The sequence below is a fragment of the Accipiter gentilis genome, chromosome 3 (genome assembly GCF_929443795.1).
Source record: "Accipiter gentilis chromosome 3, bAccGen1.1, whole genome shotgun sequence".
NCBI lineage: Eukaryota > Metazoa > Chordata > Aves > Accipitriformes > Accipitridae > Astur > Astur gentilis.
Genome location: NC_064882.1, coordinates 9,094,254 through 9,112,903, shown reverse-complemented (window position 1 = coordinate 9,112,903; position 18,650 = coordinate 9,094,254). Strand labels below are relative to the sequence as shown.

The following is an 18,650-nucleotide window of genomic DNA, read 5'->3' as shown; positions in this document are numbered from 1 at the left end:
TCTTTTCAAAAAGTAGGGATTTGCTTCTATGAATTGTCTGTCATCTAGAGCATTTACAGTGATCTGGTCGCTGAACTGTCTCTCGGGTGTCAGGAACCAAAATGTTTGGAGCTCTTCTCTAGAACGTTGTCAACACTCTTAATTTTCTGGCTTGCAGCAAGAAGCAAAGTCAGTGAAGTTTTTCAGTAATTGGTGTAATATGTTCCCTGTGGTTAACACAGCCACGCAGGTGGGCAGCCTCCTTTTACATCAGCTGTATCATCCAAACAATCTCCAAACAAAGGGTATGATGAATTATGTTGTGAGGAGAGGTGTCTGCCAAGGCACCCTGGGATTAGTGTTAGAACTGGTCTTATTTAACATCTTCATTAATGATCTGGAAGGGAGGGTAAACAGACCATTAATTAAATTGGCAGATATTACACAGAAATAATTCTAAGATCCTAGCTAGACTAGAAACAAACGCAGACTAAAAACAAAGACAGGTATTAAGAAAATAAGAGTAATTTGGGAAAACAGTTTCTCTTTGCCCACAGCCACATCTGGGTCATTTTAAAGATTGTGATTGCATGTACTCTTGTATCATCTGCACATTTAAACCCTGTTTATTTTACAATTAAACACTGGGCAGCTTGAGAGAAGTAACAGCTACATGAGATACAGGGTTTCCTTGGTTTTAGCAGGGATAAGGGAGTAAGGTATTAGAAACAGTATGTTTTGGTTTCTTACTTGATCAGAAGAGTGCACTACAGCATATCTTCAGACAAAGTTTAAGTGATCCTGTCTACCCTGCATGTTTACCTGTCAATATCAGTATACCTTTTATCAGTACAGTAATTTTTGACCATTCCTAAACTGTTGAAGTGAACAGGGCCAAGAGTAGTACTTGATAGACCCCTCTACATACACCCCAACTTGATATTTGTAACTTTACTTTTTTAGATCTTTCAGGTGGTTTAATTTACTTTATATTTTCACAAGTAGCTTTTAATCAGAATTGCATGTGGTCTAATAATTTCACCAAACTTGTTTGATTGTAAGATTTCTAGAAATAATGATTTTTTAATTAATTCTCCTTTAATTTCTTACTGAATTAATGTTGTATCAGCAGTTTCATGATTTTGATAGGGTTCCATATCTATCTATGCTGCGATCACCACTATAGTCTAGATTCCCTTTTAAAATTTATTTTAAAAATAAAAATGAAACTCATTATTTGTTAAATGCCAGTTTTATACAAGGTCTTGTAAAGTACACAAAAGAATAGCTATGATCAGCAGCTCTGAAAATCACATACAGTCAAACAACACAGAATACAAATCTGCTTGATTTTTCAGTTTTATGAGTAATGTTCTGTATAGACTGTGTACAACTAATAAGAGTGTGCTCCTTACCAGTGTTAGTGAGACAGAGCTGTCTAGGCCACAGTAATGTGGGCTGCATGCATTTCCCTTGGAAAAGTCAGTTGTTCCTCTAAATCATGGATAAATCTGCACAGCATGGGTTAAGCTGCAAATAAGCAGCATATCTGTAGGACACAATATTGGAGTTCTTGTGGTGCTTGGAAGTCTACTTTGGTTCTACTTGCAAGCACAGGAATCAGGCTCCTGATACAGCAGCGCTCTCAGGAGGAAGCTGGCAATATAGCAGAGTCTGAATAAGTCACAAACTAGAAAAGTATTACTGCAAGTGCATCTGTCAAACCAGGGGATGCAGGAGAAAATGAGGTGGTGACAGGTTGGGCAGAAAGAGAAATAGCATAATTTGAAGTGAGTTAACGATGCCAGCAATTTTTAGCAGTTGAGAAGGTAAGGGCTGCAAAGGCAAGGTGGCACTCTATGATTTATGTGCAAGAAGTAGGCAAGGTGATGTTTTTTGAAGTGTATGTTTTAAGCTGCTAGGCTAAGTTCAGATGTTCAATTTCAGTGTTGTTCAGGATGTAATTATAAAAACTATGTTACTGGAATTACCCAGTTATTCAGTGATTTGCTATCTCTTGTGTTCTAGTCCAAATAAGATGACTTGCTAGTAAGAAATATTCATTGAGAATCCAAGGTTTTATTTTTCTTGTGCCAGTTATATGCTAAAAAAGGTCCATTAATTTCAATTGAATTATTACTCATACTTATGCTATTAAAAGTAAAAAAGTTTAACTGAATTAAAAATACTTATTATAAAGATATATTTTTTAAAAGAAGTAATTTGTCCTGGCTCACGATGCCTGTTATTTTCATCTTACTCATAAGAAATTTTAACATGTGCTGGATAGCAAAAATAAATCATGCCATTCCAGGTACCTGAGTTATTATTCATACTAACAGGATAAATACTAAAGGAAATGAAAAGCAGCCGAAAACATAAATTGAGCTGTGGTATTTTCTTTATGAGAATCAGTGAAAATTGAAGAGGTATAAACTTTGACAAAAAGCTACACTATAACTCTAAAAATCTTCTAATAGTATGAAAAATCAAGGGGTTTCCCACATTTCCTTGGCAAGAATTTCTTTTCAGAGTCTGTTTGTTTCAAGGTATTTTTTTGCAAAAATGAGTGTATTTCATTGGTGTTATACGTGCAATGTATATTTTGTGAGCTGAGCAAGTATTGTTGGGATGAAGTGTATGTTATAGTTATAAAATATTGTCAGCGTGACCTAGATCTGAAGACTTCTAAAAATAAATCAAAGAAGATGAAACAGATAGATCTGGGTATTGTGTTAAAACAATGTTCATTTGACCATCCATATTTCCAGGCTTATCTAGTATCTCAAACTATTATTTTCTTGCTAATTGTAGTCTTAGGTATAAGCTGCTAAAGCTCTCACTTCAGGTGGTGACTTCTTAGTCTAGAATGAGTTTGATATCTCTTCTTGAAAGGTGCCTACACAACGTTTAATGATGCAACTTGGAGCTAAAGAAAGTTGTCGTCCAGTGGGAATAGTATTCAGAGCATTGTATATTAGGGGGCATTTAAAAATAATAAATAACAGCTGTCAAAGGAAGCTTGTTGAAGTAAATTTGCAGTAAATAATAATAAATAATCTTGGAGGACAGTAGTTGAAATTTTCAATAAGTAAGCATGTGGTCAGGTCAGCTTGTAGTACAGTAGTTACTAGTCACAGTGAGGATAGTAGCTTTTAAAATGGCAAAGAAAATGGGATGTGCATTCATCAGTATATGACTAATGTGCTGACAGAACCCTAATTATGTCATGAACACAAGAGTGCTGTAATGCAACTTCACCATAAGGGACTGAAGGCCATAAATATATTTTACCAGCTGCTGTGTGGAAGGCAAACCTATTGCAAGAATTTGGTTTTTATGGGACTACCGAAGAGGCGTTGATCATTGAATCAAGTCATGAATTCTCAAGATCATGGTAATCAGGGAGGGCCAAGTAGCTATTTGATGTAGGAAACATCTGTTAAAGAATTTCTCCTGAGTCTCATCAGTAGTTGGCAAGTCTCAATGCTTTAGCAATGTTTTCATTATTGCTGTGTCTGTAAAATGGCATAATATGTTTTGTATTACTGGTCTTTTCTGTATTCTCAGTACAAACTAATAACAGGTATTTTAATTCCAACATCTTGTTGAAGTTGGAACAATATATAAAATAAAATAATGTAGTGCTTTTCATCTGCATAGTCCTATATTGGAAATTTCAATTTCTGTGCTAATATAAATCACTGAGTATGAAAATAATCTCTATCTAATCTATAAGCTACACATCTAGCTCTGTTTAAAAGTAAGACCTAGTTACTCTGAAAATGAAGAAGTAACTATGTCTTTTACTGTGTTAGTCTAAAAGCAGACGTACCATTACATGTACTCCCTTTTCTTTATTCTGTACACAGGTTTCCTAATGAGCATCTATTAAGAACCTGATAATCACACCTACACTAATCTTAGAAGAGAAAGCAACAGTAGTAAAATAGGCTAGCCTGTCATAGGAATTGGTGTGCCAAGCCAAATAAATAGTCCATTTATCTGTTATTTTAAAGGAACTGACAATGGCCAGCATCAAATACTCCAGTAAAGTTGAAACAAATTATGCAGTGGGGGCATCTGTTTAAAAAAAAAAAAAAAAAAAAAAGAAAAGATTTTTCAGTTAGGCTGGGGTTGAAATTACCTTTTCACATTGCCTGGTATCTCTTTAAAAGTATCAGTGCTAGAAAACTCAGGCTTAAGAACTTTAATACATTGATAATTTATTATTTTTTGTGGTGAATTTGAGGTCACTTAGGTCATTTTAAAGTAATCTACAGTTTTCTACACAAACCTCATGGACAAAGGAGATGCTTTACAGTAAAGCCTGTAAAGCACACCCTCTTGACTGGTGGTGCTTGGGCTGTGCCAATCTACTGATTGAGGTCTGGGCACATGTACATACACAATCTTCTTCATAAGGAACCGTGCATTTTCATCAAACAAAAGGAAAAAATTCATGTGCAGGTACTAGTGGGCAAAATATTTAGCCACTATGCTTCTGTTTCATCCAATTTGAGCAATGTTTGAAAACAATACTTTTTTGGTGTTTAGAGCAGTTGTGCATTACAGACCATGCACCAAAACATTAAACTTGCCTGTCAAAGACACCACTTTCTCTTATCTATTCTCTATTTACAAATCTTCACCAGACTAATATACACAGCAGAACTGAATGAAAAAAAAAACCCAGACATACACATTTTTATCAGAAAAGAAATAGGGTTGAAGGGAGGGGGAGATCTTGACTAAGAGATGCATGTTAAAAGTTAAAGTCATCAGAATTCGAGTTGTAGTGCATGTTCTGTTTTGTATAACAGTTTTGATAACAGTGAAGTTTGAATAAAGGGGTAATATATTTTGCTTTCATTTCCTTGCTTTTATTGGTTTGTCATAACATCTGATATATCTAGCAAGACTCTAATTGCTTTATATCTATGAAAATGTATTTTAATATTCTGTCTAGTGTAACTATTTTCATTAAATGTATGCTTTTTCTGTCTGCTACTATCACATCATTGTTATCTTGTGGTGGAGAGTTCAACACATTAATTATGTGCTTTATAATAATATTCCCTTTCAACTTCAAGCCTGTTGTCGTTCAATTTTCTTGAATGGCTCCTTGCTCTTAGAAAGAGGATAAATAGATGATCACATTTACCTCTTCAGATTCAACTTAGATTCATTGCTTTTCAGAAATTATGAACAGTAGCAAAAAATTTCATCTAGAACTAAAAGATTTCAGAGAAATGAATTTAAAATATATGCATGTGTATGCATTCTTGTCTTCCCTACAGTTTATCATACTTCAAGAGCATGACTAGACCTCCAGTTGACCTGGCTATATGTAACTCTCTCATAGTTTCTCTTCTTTTTGTCCCTGCTCTCTACCAGTCACCATCTTCCATTCCTCACTAATTCTTTTTTATGCATTAGATTTTAGCAAACAAATATGTAGTTTTGACTGTGTATGGAGTATCATCATCTTTATTTGTATGCTGTGTTGTCTCTGATAGTCTTTTTCTTTAGAATGACCTTAATCTCGCTTTTGCTTCTCTCAAAAACAAGCCCGTATTGAACCTACCCAGCATCTTAATACAAGAAAGTTCAGCAGTTACACAGAGCTTCTTTTACTTTGTTAATAACTGTATTAAAATCAGTATTCCTGAAGTAGTGAATAGTATCTTCATATCTAACCTGTAAGGTTTTGTTGCTCCTGCAAGTAAATTGCAACTGCAAGGTCACCGATGCATGCAACAGACCTGGCAAATACAAGTAGCTGTCTGTGTATAGTCACACCTGAATTCTTATGGGCAGGAAAATTACCTAGCTAGGCACTCGTGCTTTTTCCGTGGTGCCAGATGTATAAGTGGAAAAGGATTAGTGTTAACATGGGAACCCTAACCGTACCATTAAAGACTTATCAACTGCTGTGAAATATCTGAAGAATTTGTTCCAAATCTGAGTTAAAATAACTCTGGTAGAGGAAGGGAGTGATGAGGCTGTAGAAATTATCAATATTATAACAAATGACAAAAACTTCAAAAAAAAAGAAGAAAAAAGAGGCAGACAGAAAGTGGCAGGTGTCATCTTTGGATCTGGAGTACTTTTATAGTCATCTGACTTGTGAATTTCTCTCATTTATTACTATCAAAGAGAGGATGAAATAGCTTAGCTTCAAGGCAATACCTAAGCCCTTTACATCTAACTCCAAGCACCTGGCTCTCTTCAGAAAGAAAGCTATTCATCTGTCAGTCTCCAGCTTGAAACTGGCAGTTCCCAGGAACTGTTTGTCAGGTACGATTACATCAGTTGGCACACGACATTAGGCTCGCTGTTAAACCGTCACAGAGTTCTAGGGAAGAACTAAGTTCCCTAGTTTGTCCCCCTGTACTTGGCACTGGTGAGGCTGCTCCTCGAATACTGTGTTCAGTTTTGGGCCCCTCACTACAAGAAAGACATTGAGGTGTTGGAGCACATTCAAAGAAGATCAACACAGCTGGTGAAGGGTCTAGACAACAAGTCCTATGAGGAGCAGCTGGGGGAACTGGGGTTGTTTGGTCTGGAGAAAAGGAGACTGCGGGGAGACTCTCTACAACTACCTGAAAGGGGGTTGTAGCAAGGTGGGTGTTGGTCTCTTCTCCCAAGTAACAAGCGATAGTACAAGAGGAAATGGCCTCAAGTTGCGCCAGGGGAGGTTTAGATTGGATATTAGGAAAAATTTATTTACTGAAAGGCTTATCAAGTATTGAAACAGGCTGCCAAGGGAAGTGGTGGAGTCACCATCCCTGGAGGTATTTAAAAGACATGTAGATGTGGCATGTAGGGGCATGGTTTAATGGTGGACTTGGCAGTGTTAGGTTTATGGTTGGACTTGATGATCTTAAAGGTCTTTTCCAACCTAAATGATTCTATGATTCTAATTTTAAGAGTTAGTACTTTGGATTACTTTAAATGCTGAAGTTAATATTGCAGAAAGATTGATAGCAAAGGATATAATAATGAGGTGGTTGTAATGGTTGCAATCTTCTAGAATCCATCAAAGTCCATAGCAGAAGGTCTTCCTTAAGACAATGATGATTTCTTCATCCTGAATTCAAATGATGCCTTATGTTAATCAGTGGATTCCCAGGTCATGTAGAGATGCATTGAGATAATAGTAGAAAACCAGGAAAGCTTTTCTAGCTAGACAAAGCTAGAAAAAAAACCAAAGAGGGTTTTACTGAATAGCATTTTACTATGCATTAGAGCAGACTGGAAGTACTTACATGGGCAGTTACCACATCTCTGTATCTCACGTGAAGCATAGTAATTAACAGCTGAGAAGTGGCTATCTCCAGCTGAGCTCTAACAGAATATTCACAGATTACTAGCTTTTCTGAAACCATTCTGAGAAAGGAGTGTGGTTTTATAGTGTTTAGCAGTACCTAACCTGTTTAAAAAAAATGCTTCAATTTGTTGTCCACAGAGTACTTAATGCAGACTCATAAAATTAGCTCAGAAAAGGAAAAAAGGGGTCAGATATATTGTTTGAAATAAATAGAACCCAAGCGTACCTTCTTTGACTTTATTAGGCATACTCTAGGGATGAACTTGGCTCACTCTTTCTCTGGTTGATACTAACCTCTGGTTGCTGATGCCATTATTAAGTTAATTGTTTGGATCATCAATCTGTGTCAACGAAGCTTTCAGAGTGCTTGATGAGATTTCAAGCATCAAGCTGTGAGGCATTAAAAAATGATGAATTTATATCCAGGTAAAAACGATGCCCTTCAGCTATAATAATGAATCACTACTTTGTTTACAAATGAGTATTCATCATGAGACATGGCAAGCACAGACATTTTTTAAGGGGAAAGGCATTAGCAGAGTAAATGATCTTTGCAACTAAAGCTGAATACACAGCGAAGTGAAAAAGGAGAGCATGTCAAATTATCTTTTCAGAAAGGAATTATGAATGCAAATTCACACTGGTGTTGCCTGACCCATATTTAAATATTAACAAAAGATACAATTCGGTATTAAGATGTCCTTTTTCAGTAGACACAAATCAACACAATATACTTCTTCTAAAAGTTTCATTATTGAATAGAATTTCTTGGTATACACTTTTAGATCCTGGGGTAAATCCTTAATTTTTTACTCAAAATGAAAGGCTACTTCCTCTAATAGGCAGCAGGTGCCAATGGTCTACCTCCCACCATTCTGGCAGCCAAGGAAGGTTCAACTACATTGGCTGTCCCTCTGCACGCTGCTTCTGCCATTGGTTGGGAAGATTAATATCATTTTGTTAGGCCTGTCAGCCCAAATAACTGTGTGATCACATCACAGGTAAATTTAGTGTAATTATTTGGTCTCACAAAGGCAGTGAATCTACTACTGCACGGGCTCAAGCAGCAGAAAACGTGCACAGAATTGCCAGAGGTCTGATACTGTGATTGCCAGCAAATTACTAATACTGGGCAGATTATAGTTATCAGAAGTATGGCCCCCTGTCTTGAAATCATACCTGGATCATGCCTTACAACTCTATATTTGGAATCTAATTTATTAGTGTTGCAACTCCAGAGTCATCAGTACTGTCTAGAGAAGTATCTTCCATGCCATACTGTCTGAGTTCTTATTACACATTTCTAGTTGTCCAGAAAACCCACTACATTGGTATTTTACAGTGGGTTATACAGATGAGCAGTTATTGAACCAATTTTCAGTACTGGGGATGTGTCAACACAAAGATTTCCACAAAGCTAGAGTATAAACCAGAGACACATTAATACCCCAGCAATAAACAGCTGCTGTGAAGATCTAGATAAGACATTTGTAAATTTTAAAAGCACCAGGCCTCTCACAATCTGTTCTTTGGGAGAGGAATATGCTGTACAAAATGCAAGCATGGCAAAAGTTTGTAATCAAATGATCCAAGCTGGTTACCGTCATTCTTATGATTAAATCCTAAGACTTCTGAAGTAGCCTTCTTAGGATTTTCTGTGTCTGAAAGTCCTTAGAGCAGTCTTGGAGGATCTCTTCAGCAATTAGGTTGCAATTGTCTCAACAGCTCAGGTTGACAAGAAAACCGTGCCCTGGTGAAAGTGACACATTTTGATGGAAATTTTGGTGTATGTATAAGTGTTTCTGCTAGATAACCAGTGATTCTGAAGTTAAGGAACACTTGTTCTTTCCTCAAGGTATGAGGAAGGAATATGTGAAGTTAGTGTGCTCCCAGCATTCATTGTTCTCCTTTCTCTGTGCAAAATGCTTGTCGACCTAGCCACTGAGGAAAAGGGGAGGAAACCTCAGACTAAACAGTAAGACTTTCATACTGTTAACATGTTAGTTACCTTTAACATTAATCACATCAATCCCAGGGCTTGTTAAATTTAAAATAGAACTGACACAAACTTCAAGATGGAAGGTAATTTTCCACCTTAAATTTGAAATGTGCTGTCAAAAGTTTTGTTTCTGAAATGAAAGGATGGGTAAGGGATGCCTTTTCTTATTTATGAAGTGCAGTGAAATTCGGAATCATTTTGTACAGCTTCAAGGCAGTAAGTAATATCTAGAGTGACTATATGTTAACAGTGCTCACTACCATCATGCATTATTGATTCTTTTTCATGAAGAAAGGCATTTTTTTCCCCCTAGTTGCAGAGTTGTCTGCCAACATTCTGTGAAAAATTACAAATAGCTCTAGGAGTTGTTTACATAAGGCAGGAGTATCCTTGCAAAGATAGGCTGGAAATGTTGTAGCAGTTCCTATTTCTACAGTGCATCACTAAAGAATCACCTTTGTGTTCAGAATTTTAATTTACAAACACAAATGATTGAAGTTCATTTGGCTGAAGCAATTACAGTTTGCCTGCCTGGCATTCTCTTGGAGATTATTGCTTCTGCAGCAGGAGCAACCACACATGAAACAAGTTCTGAAAAACTGCCGTTTACTACCCAGGGTATTAAAGTAACCCTAAGCAGGATCAATATAATTTTGTATGGTGATCTGGGTGAGATAGTGAATGATCTCTGATGGTTCAGGAGTTGTTCCTGCCCTGGGGGCAGAAGCGTTCAACAGAGAGACAGGGAAGACAGCTGAGAATGGTAAATTCTACTATCATCTGACTGTAGCTATTATAATGAGCCTTCTCAGATGTTTCTTATTAGCCTGGTTTAACTTACTTTCAAGCAGAAGTGTTTGTGTCTCAGAAACTAGGCATGCTTCATCTGAAATTCTAGCCCTGTACCTTCAATAGATCTTTACTACCAACTCATTTAGTGTAACAGTCTTACAGTTTTTAGCCTGAAATTATTCTCTATAATTTTACTGAAAAAACCTATTTCAGTCTAGTGCTGAGAACTCTTATTTTTTTTAATAACTTTGTCAATTTGTTATATGCATCATTCACAGTAAGATTTGCAAAATATAAACCAAATGTATCTATAACGCGGTACAACAAAGTAGTGCATCCAGAGTTACATAGAGGGAGCTCTTGCTTCATTTTTCCAATGCAGTAATGCAATAAATATTTCTGGGCAATGACACATTTTGAGTCAGGATGAAGATTATTTGTTATAGGCCAAAACAATAGCACCCAACAATATTGTGGCATTTGCTGACTTTCTGATTTATCTGATAGAGAATAATTAGTTTTCCTTAAAATGCAGGTGTTTTCAGCTGCTGTTTGTTTCATATACAGAAGTTAAAAGAATAAATTCTGTCTGACATTGAAGCTTCATGATCCTCCATTGCTCAAAAAAGAAATTTCTTGTTCTAGGGTGTATAAAATAAGAACAGTAACCCTACAAAATTATCTGTAGAAGAATTAATACTTGTCATGAACCTTGTGTAGTTTGGTTCCTCCCTTTATCTTGGATTTGTAACTATGTATTTGGTTCCCATCATTGTTAACCTGTTCTTTAATCTACAGATGCAGTTCAAAACCTTTCATCTGCTCAGTGTGCTTGTGTTTCAATTTTCCTTTTCCTGGAGTTGTTTGCTTTTCACAGAATGTTTGAAGTCTAGCTGCTAAACAAACACTAGGAAGAATGAGGTTTCCTTCCCTGTTACTTATATGGGAACTTTAAAATTCATTTTTATCATAGAAATGTGAAAGCATTTTCTTTTGTAGGGAATCAGAGAGGAGAACATGCTTGATAGGCCCTTAGGGTGGCAGACAGAGTTCTGTGCAAGGAAAAGAGAAACTTGTACCAGAATCTTAGGCTGCATGTACTAACAAAGCGAATACTCTTATGGGTGTGATTTTCTAAAAGTGGCTGCCCTCTCTTGTGTACCAATTTTCTGCCTGGCATTGTATTCATCTTATAGTGGTTTACAGTCTACAAGCTAGACAAAGAAGTAGTTTTAAAAGTTGTTAGTTGCACAGCAGCTTTTTAAGAAAATGACACCTGCCAAATACAGCATAGCTTATGAAATAATATTGTGTAATATTTACAAGCTTTGACATGCTTTACAATTCAGTGTGCTGGGGTTTTTGTTCGATAAGCTAGAATAGTTATATCAGCTGGCTGACTGTCAGTCATGAAAGGCTAAATAAGATGGCTGCTCAGACAGGATGCTCTAGTAAGTTCTGCTAGCTGTGTTTTGAGGTGCGGGTGCGTAGCGTTCTCTCATATCCCCATTCTCCCTGTCTGAGTTAGTCCAATAAATCTGTAGAGCATGAAGGATTTAATGCACATCTAGAATAAATTAAGGTAATTTCAGTAAGGTCAATGAAGCTTTTGTTTATAGAGTTGACAGTCTGTTGCAAAATCTTTTAAAATACTTTAGAGAGAGAATTTTTTGTCATGTTAATGGTTTTAAAACTCCTAGGAAGTAGTTTCTCTACTTTACATGTTTACATAAGTTTACATTAAAGATGTCCGCACTTGCATGCCTCTCTAAAATATTTTATGGGTCTGCAAGTAGGTGTTTACTGTAATAGACACAATCTGAAAGCTTTAACTGATCCAGCAGCATCAGTAAAGGAGAATCAGTGGTAGGAATCAATGTTGTTGAAAGTCAAATGCTGTTTGCTGATCGCAGATCGCTGAAGAGGCTCCTTTTGACGTTGCTTGTCTGAGAAAGTGTCTTCATCTTTTTGGAATAAGACCCCAATACTCCTGGGCCACCTAATCCCAGAGTATCCCAGGACAGGGAGACAGGGTCACCTCATCCAGTTCCTTGTTTGGGTTCTTTTGGAGGACTGCAGTATATTGTGGCCCTTGGAAAGCAGTTTTTTGGAGGCTGGTTGTAAGGTCCTGTTCTTTGTAAGCTCTGAGGAAAGATGTCAGTAAAACATATTTCTGGCTTTTAGCAGGAATAAAATGTCTCCTGACTCGGTCCCCAAATTCTACTGCTCTTCCCCTCTTACATAAACTAAAGAAGGATTTCTTCCTACGTGTTCCTTGCAGGTGGCCTGCTCTTTACCCCTGTTGTTAAGCTCTGTAGTGTCCGTGTTAGGGTTGTAGATTCTCTTTAAGGCACAGTCTAGCGCAGCCTGTCAGGTGATGAAGAGAGCCTGCATGTGAGGCATTGTGCAATGCCTTACCTCTGCAGGACATGGGTCAGCTTCGAATGGAGACAGAAAACAATGTCTTTTTTGATGTAGATATTCCAGCAGGCCGGCCCTATGGAGACAGGTACAGGGCACTCTACCTCCTGAAGGCTGTTAGCTTCCAGGATATAGAAGGGCCCTGGGAGGACAGTATAGATGGCTGCTAATGCAGAGGTGCTGCCCTGGCCCAAGATTTTCACCACTTTTGCTACAAGACACTGGTGCAGTAAGGTAGAGCTTCTTATGTAGTACTGTATAATAAGGTTGTAGAACAGATGTGGTGCAGAAATGTTGGAACTGGAACAAGTCCTAGAAGGTCTGCTGTGTGAATGTAGGAAGGACACTTTATGAAGAGGTGCTTATAGGGATGCCTATACTAGAATGACCCTCAGGAATGGTGTGGACATGATCTTTATCACCAACTAAGAAGAAAAATACCAGGGATAAAATTGCAGTACTTTTTCTATATTGTCTTATCCCTGAAAAATATTGTAAGAAAAGTAACCTGTTAAATGGTATTCTTGGAAAATATGGGATTTCTTTGTTCGTAAACTGCAAAAGTGGAAGGCAAAGAGAATAATAAAAAATGAAAGCGTTCTTGCAATTTTTCTTTTTTGTCACAATGAGATTTCCAGTTGGTAAAAAGTTTAGCAACATTTCGACCAATACTACAATATTTCTGGGTTTATCTGAGTCCAAACATGCTGTTCTTCAAAGGGTCTTTACATTTTGCAGTGAGTTTGCAGTAAGCTTTTACATTATTGTGGGCTGGGTGATCTGTCAAAAAAACCCCCACCCTTTAGCAAAATACCACTAAAAGAAAAATTGAAGAACTGTAGCCAGTATATTTTATAGCCAGTATATATTTATAGCTGATATGCATAGTGACTTGTTGTTAACATGGATAAATTTCTAGAGTGTCAGTACTGAAATTCTTCTACTTCCTAAAAAAATACAAGGTTGTCTTTTGATTTGTTTATATCATATTTATTGTCTGGTAAGCTTAGAGTCTGTCCTTCATTGTTGCTACTGTAGACTGTAGATCGAGTTTCCTTGAGTGCAGCCTTTATGTATTACTGTAAGAAAATAATAATAGTATATGGAGAATAATACTAATAACAACAACATTATTCCTGGAGGAAAAAGGGATGTTTTCTTGAACTTGAAGATCTAAGAGATATATTCCATGACCAATTGTCACTGATTTGCCTGGCTAAGCAATCCAAAAAACCCAAAACTCTGTCCTATAGTAATGACATTTTATAATCATGCAGTCCACAGTGTTTGATCCCCGATTAGAGAAAACTCATATTTTTTTACATACCCTTACTGATAATTGTGTCTTGAATATCCACATATACATATATATGTATGTATTACAATGTTTCTGCATTAACAGTGTAACCTTTTAAATGCTCCTATTTACAGTGCCTATTTTGGAGATAATTACAGTAGTCATTGAGTTACTTGTATATACCATGAGTCTTCACACTGACTTGACCTAGTTTTTGTTTCAGGTTTTGAATGTTCTCTCTTGAATTTACTAGTTTGCATAAAGAATAAAAGACAACATGCTAGATTGAGATATTTCTGATTATCCCAATGTATTGCTTTGCTTTTGTTTAAAATTCCAGTTATGTATAGAGAATATTTTGGTAAATGCTGTCGTATTTGGTGCATATGTACTCCTCAGAGTAGCAAAGCCCAGAAGATTTGAAACAGAAATTCACACTGGGAGTGGTGAGTGAAACAAGAATGTTCCTGGGTCTAGAAAAGGGATAGAAAGGATCATGCTAGACAAATGCCACTTTTGAAGCATAGCTTTTAATCACTGTTGATTGAGTTGCACTGCAACTCTGGGACTTGAAAAGATCAGAAATAGCTGATATCAAATCACACTTTCATGAGATTTCTTGGCATGAAGCAGGCATTTCTTGTGACATTTGTTCAGAATAGCCAATGAATTATGTCATGCAAACTTGTTGCAGATGAAAAAGAGTGATAATTTGAGCTACTTCTGTATAACTAATAATAACAAGTTAACAAAGTCACATGAAAACATTGTCACTATGCTTGGATTTAGTAAACCTAATTGCAATACTTTGTATAATTGTGGTTTACACACTGAATTTAATTTTCATTGATGTACATTTTGTAAATAAATGCAACTTTTGCAGTCAGTAAAAAAAATAAAATATATATAAATCCAAAAAAGTAGGCTCATATTCATAAAAGATATTATAAAAGTAATCTGTTACATACCCAATGCCCAAACACTTACTTATTCAAAACTGAACAATGACTGGAATCTATCCAAATGCAGACAAATGCTAAATACTGCCAGTATACTGCCAGTATAAAACCAGTCTCTCTTGCTAGTATTCAGTGTCCCTAAGGGAGTAGTGACCCATACATTGCCATCCATAATAGCTACTTTCCCAGGAACAGAGGGGAAGAGAATGTTTGTACAATCAGCTTTGGTAAGTTGAATTGATTTTCTTCATATTTTTTTGTGGTTTAGTGGCAATCAATTGACCCGGAGAGAGGACTGTCTTGCTAATTGAGGTTTCAGAGGCAGAGGCAGAAGAATCAGTCAGAGCAAGTGTTAACTCTCTACTTATCTGTTATGCTACCTTATTTTCTGGTTTGCTTTTATATTGTCCTTTCTGTCCTATTGTTCATTTGATTTTGCTGTAACTTACAACTCTTTATCAACTTATTTGGGATATCATTACACAGCTCAGTTTGAATTTGGTCCTTTTGAGCTCTAAAATATGAGCCCTTACCACAACTGTCCAAGAGCCAAGATTGTATATGGGAGACAAAGAAGAAAAGGAGTTCAGGAAGTCTTAAATTTGGATTTTCCCCATCTCAAACAAGGCCTGTAAGACAAAAATACCCCCACGGTTCTTAGCAGAGGAGGATGTTTCTGATAGCAATCATCTGATTCAGACAAATTCTTAAATAAGGATAAGGATAAGCAACATAACTCATTAAATAAGTAGTCTTCCCCTTTGACACAAGTTCCACATTCTCTCCAGAGTTTATGACCATGGGAAAGGAAGTACAAATGTTCCTAGACTTTTATGGGCCAGACAGGCAGAATCTGAGCTATTCCAGAGGAGCCTTATCTTCCTCTTCCATGTCACAGTTCTGTCCTCTGGTTCATGAAGACAAAGCTATTCACAGCGTGTCTAGAAAGATTCAAGAGTTGAAGAAAATCCCACGCACTATGAAAACACTGTGGATGAGCAAGTGTTCATTACGAGCAGGAAAGGATTTTCTGTCCTTAATCAATATGTACAACAGCATTCATTGATAGAGATGAACTGTAAGATTTTTGTTATAGCAGAGCAAGAAGATTTCACTGGTGCCTCGTCTTTTTTTTTTCCCTCTTGTTATTTTTTTTTTAAACCAGAGCACTCATCTATATCTTGGTAGGTAGAAAGAAGGCAGCAGAAAGCAATGTGGAAGGTAGGGGTGTCAGGAAGAGAGGACACTGTTGCAAAGAGGATGCTAAGTCAGACTTACAGAGACAGGCACAAAGGTTCCTTATTGGGATCTGTAGCTGAAGGCATACATCACCTTTAATGGGAGAAGTTAATTCAAGAGAAAAAAGTGTGCAGCAGGTGGTGATGATGAAGGATGAAGATGGTGATGATGATAATTTTACACCATGCTGTTCTCTAGTACTATATAATTTTCATAAGGATTTGCTCAAACTCCCTACTAGTTGTTCTTGTTTCTGCTGCTATTAGCAATGATCAAAGTATGCTAAATAGATACAAATGTTGCACTCTGATTGGTTGATATGTTATTGAATAATGTTTACTGAATATTTAAATAACTACTATCAACTTTGGTTTGCCCTTTGTTGTATGTTTTGATTTTTGCTAGAACTAACTAAAATTTCCAAAATGAGGTAAGGAACAGGAAGGAGTAGTGATGCTCTTGCCAGTGGTAGTTGCTTCCCATAATAACCTACCACAGTGCACATCTGATGATAATTGGACTGAATCTTCCATTCAGAGTTCGGCATGCTCTGAAAGGAAAGAAATTCTGCAATCTGATCCAAGGCACAGTAAGTAGGGCTGATGGGGAGGTTCACATCAACAGTGATACGAGTCTAAACTAAAACCTGAATCCAGATATGCCCTATGAAGAATAGCTTGGTCGCATTACCAAGACAGGCAAAAGTCCAAAGTGGGGTTCACGGAGGAGGTAGAGGTCTCAGATAATCATGAGTTGGACATTTGATGTTGCAGGCTGTGATTTCCTCACTCCTGATATGAGAGCTGTGACTGCATTCCTTCTTCCTCTCCACAGACATAAAGCAGTCACAGCTGAAACTTGGAAGTATGTTACTCCTGTCAGTGTGCTTTAGGTGTGATCTGAAAATGCCTGCTAGATCTGGACTCTGGATTTGCATGGTGCTTGTTTTCTGAATGGTAACGGGCTTACATGGAATTTGGGAGCTAATCTCTGCCAAGCGTATCAGTTCTGGGTTTGAACAAGAGCCTACCATAGAAATGCTACGTGCATAGCTCAGGCAGGGTGGTATTGTGATTTTTAATTTAGACATTTTGGTTATTTCTGTGTGCTTATTTCTCTTTCTCAGGAAGAATGGAATTCATAACTAACACATGTATTTGGTGGTTTTGTATTAGAACCGTTCCTGGTGATTATAATCATGATTAAGGAGCTGTCCTGTTAAGCACTTACAAAATATAATGAGGGACAGAACTCTGAAGAATATAATATCAGAAAGGCAGAAGAAAAAGAGAAGAGGTGAAATACCTTATCTTGTTTCAGTAGTACAATAAGGAAAAGGTTCGTCTCATTAGTCTAATGGCACTTGACTTCATGTTGCTTCCTAACAGAATTGTTTATTCCCTTTGCTGCTGCTATGTGATGGTGATGTTATCATGATGCATCATTTAATTGTATAACTTCTGTGTATATTGTTTGCTACTTTTTTTTTGCAAGGTAACTTACTTGTTTTCAGATACACTTCATTCTTCTAACAACTTCTGGCCCTTCTTGTGCTTACCATTTTGGCAACTACAAATTTTGCTGTCTCTGGCCTGATTCTGTAAAGTACTGAGTTCTGTTAACTCTACTAACTCAAGCCTTAGCTCCTTCCAGGATCAAACCTCATCCAACTGCAATATAAACAATCTGAATTAAAGACTGTAATGCAATGGTTGAATTACATTTCACTGACAAGTCAATCAAGTTGCAATTGTAGAAGTATTCAGCAGTGTAGAATTCCTAATCTTCCTTGATGAATGATAAATGTTGATGTCCAGTCTGCCCTAATGTAAGTTCATAATCTGCTTTCTGAGGTCACCTTATCCATCTCTTGTAATATCATTATTTGTTATGTTTATTAATAAAGAAATTGCATTCTCATATATTTAACTTAAAAGTTGATAAGCAGGGACTGTAGATAGTTGAAGGAGCTGCCAATTCATTATTGTAAGAAGTGGAGAGTAGAGAATTATCAAGGGAAAACATTTACACAGATACCCAAAAGGAACATTTGGGCACATCAGCTGCATTAGCAGAGTTAATTGTTAAGCATGACCCAACTCCCTTCAGTCTAATTACACCAATCCCTGAATTCCATGAAAAATCAACAACTGAGCAATATACAGCTGAAGAAGGGCTTCAAATGCAGCTGTCTTGCTCTTTTTAACAGAGGATTAAGAAGATTCAAGAGTTCATTATGATAAACAAAAACGATTTCCTCACATAAACTGTGGGGACAGTCTGCTTGCTCTCTGCTTTCTCATGAGTGTTCAGAGATAATGAGAACATGTAAACCTTTTCTCCAAAAACTGTATGTAAGGCAAAAACCTGGCTTGTTACTGAGCATAACAACTTTGTTCCTGAACGCCGTATCATTCATACCTCAGGAAATTCAATATTGCTCTAGTGATTCTAACTGAAAGCAGAACCTATTATTTTGTCATATCAGAACAATTTTTTCTTTAGACTTAGACTGTTTTGTTTGAAATTACTTTTTTTGTTTCACTTTCAAATGGTCCTACAAATTTTTTAAATCTCTTAAAAAATGAAAAATACTGGTGTTTTTTTGTTAAATTCTTATTTCAGAAATAT

The 18,650-nt window shown here is 36.7% G+C and overlaps 1 long non-coding RNA gene across 1 annotated transcript in view; it reads left to right on the top strand.

Annotated features, from left to right (window-relative positions):
• The window catches only part of LOC126052235 (uncharacterized), a 68,552-nt gene that overhangs the window by 10,556 nt on the left and 39,346 nt on the right, over positions 1-18,650 (top strand). The window lies entirely within an intron of this gene.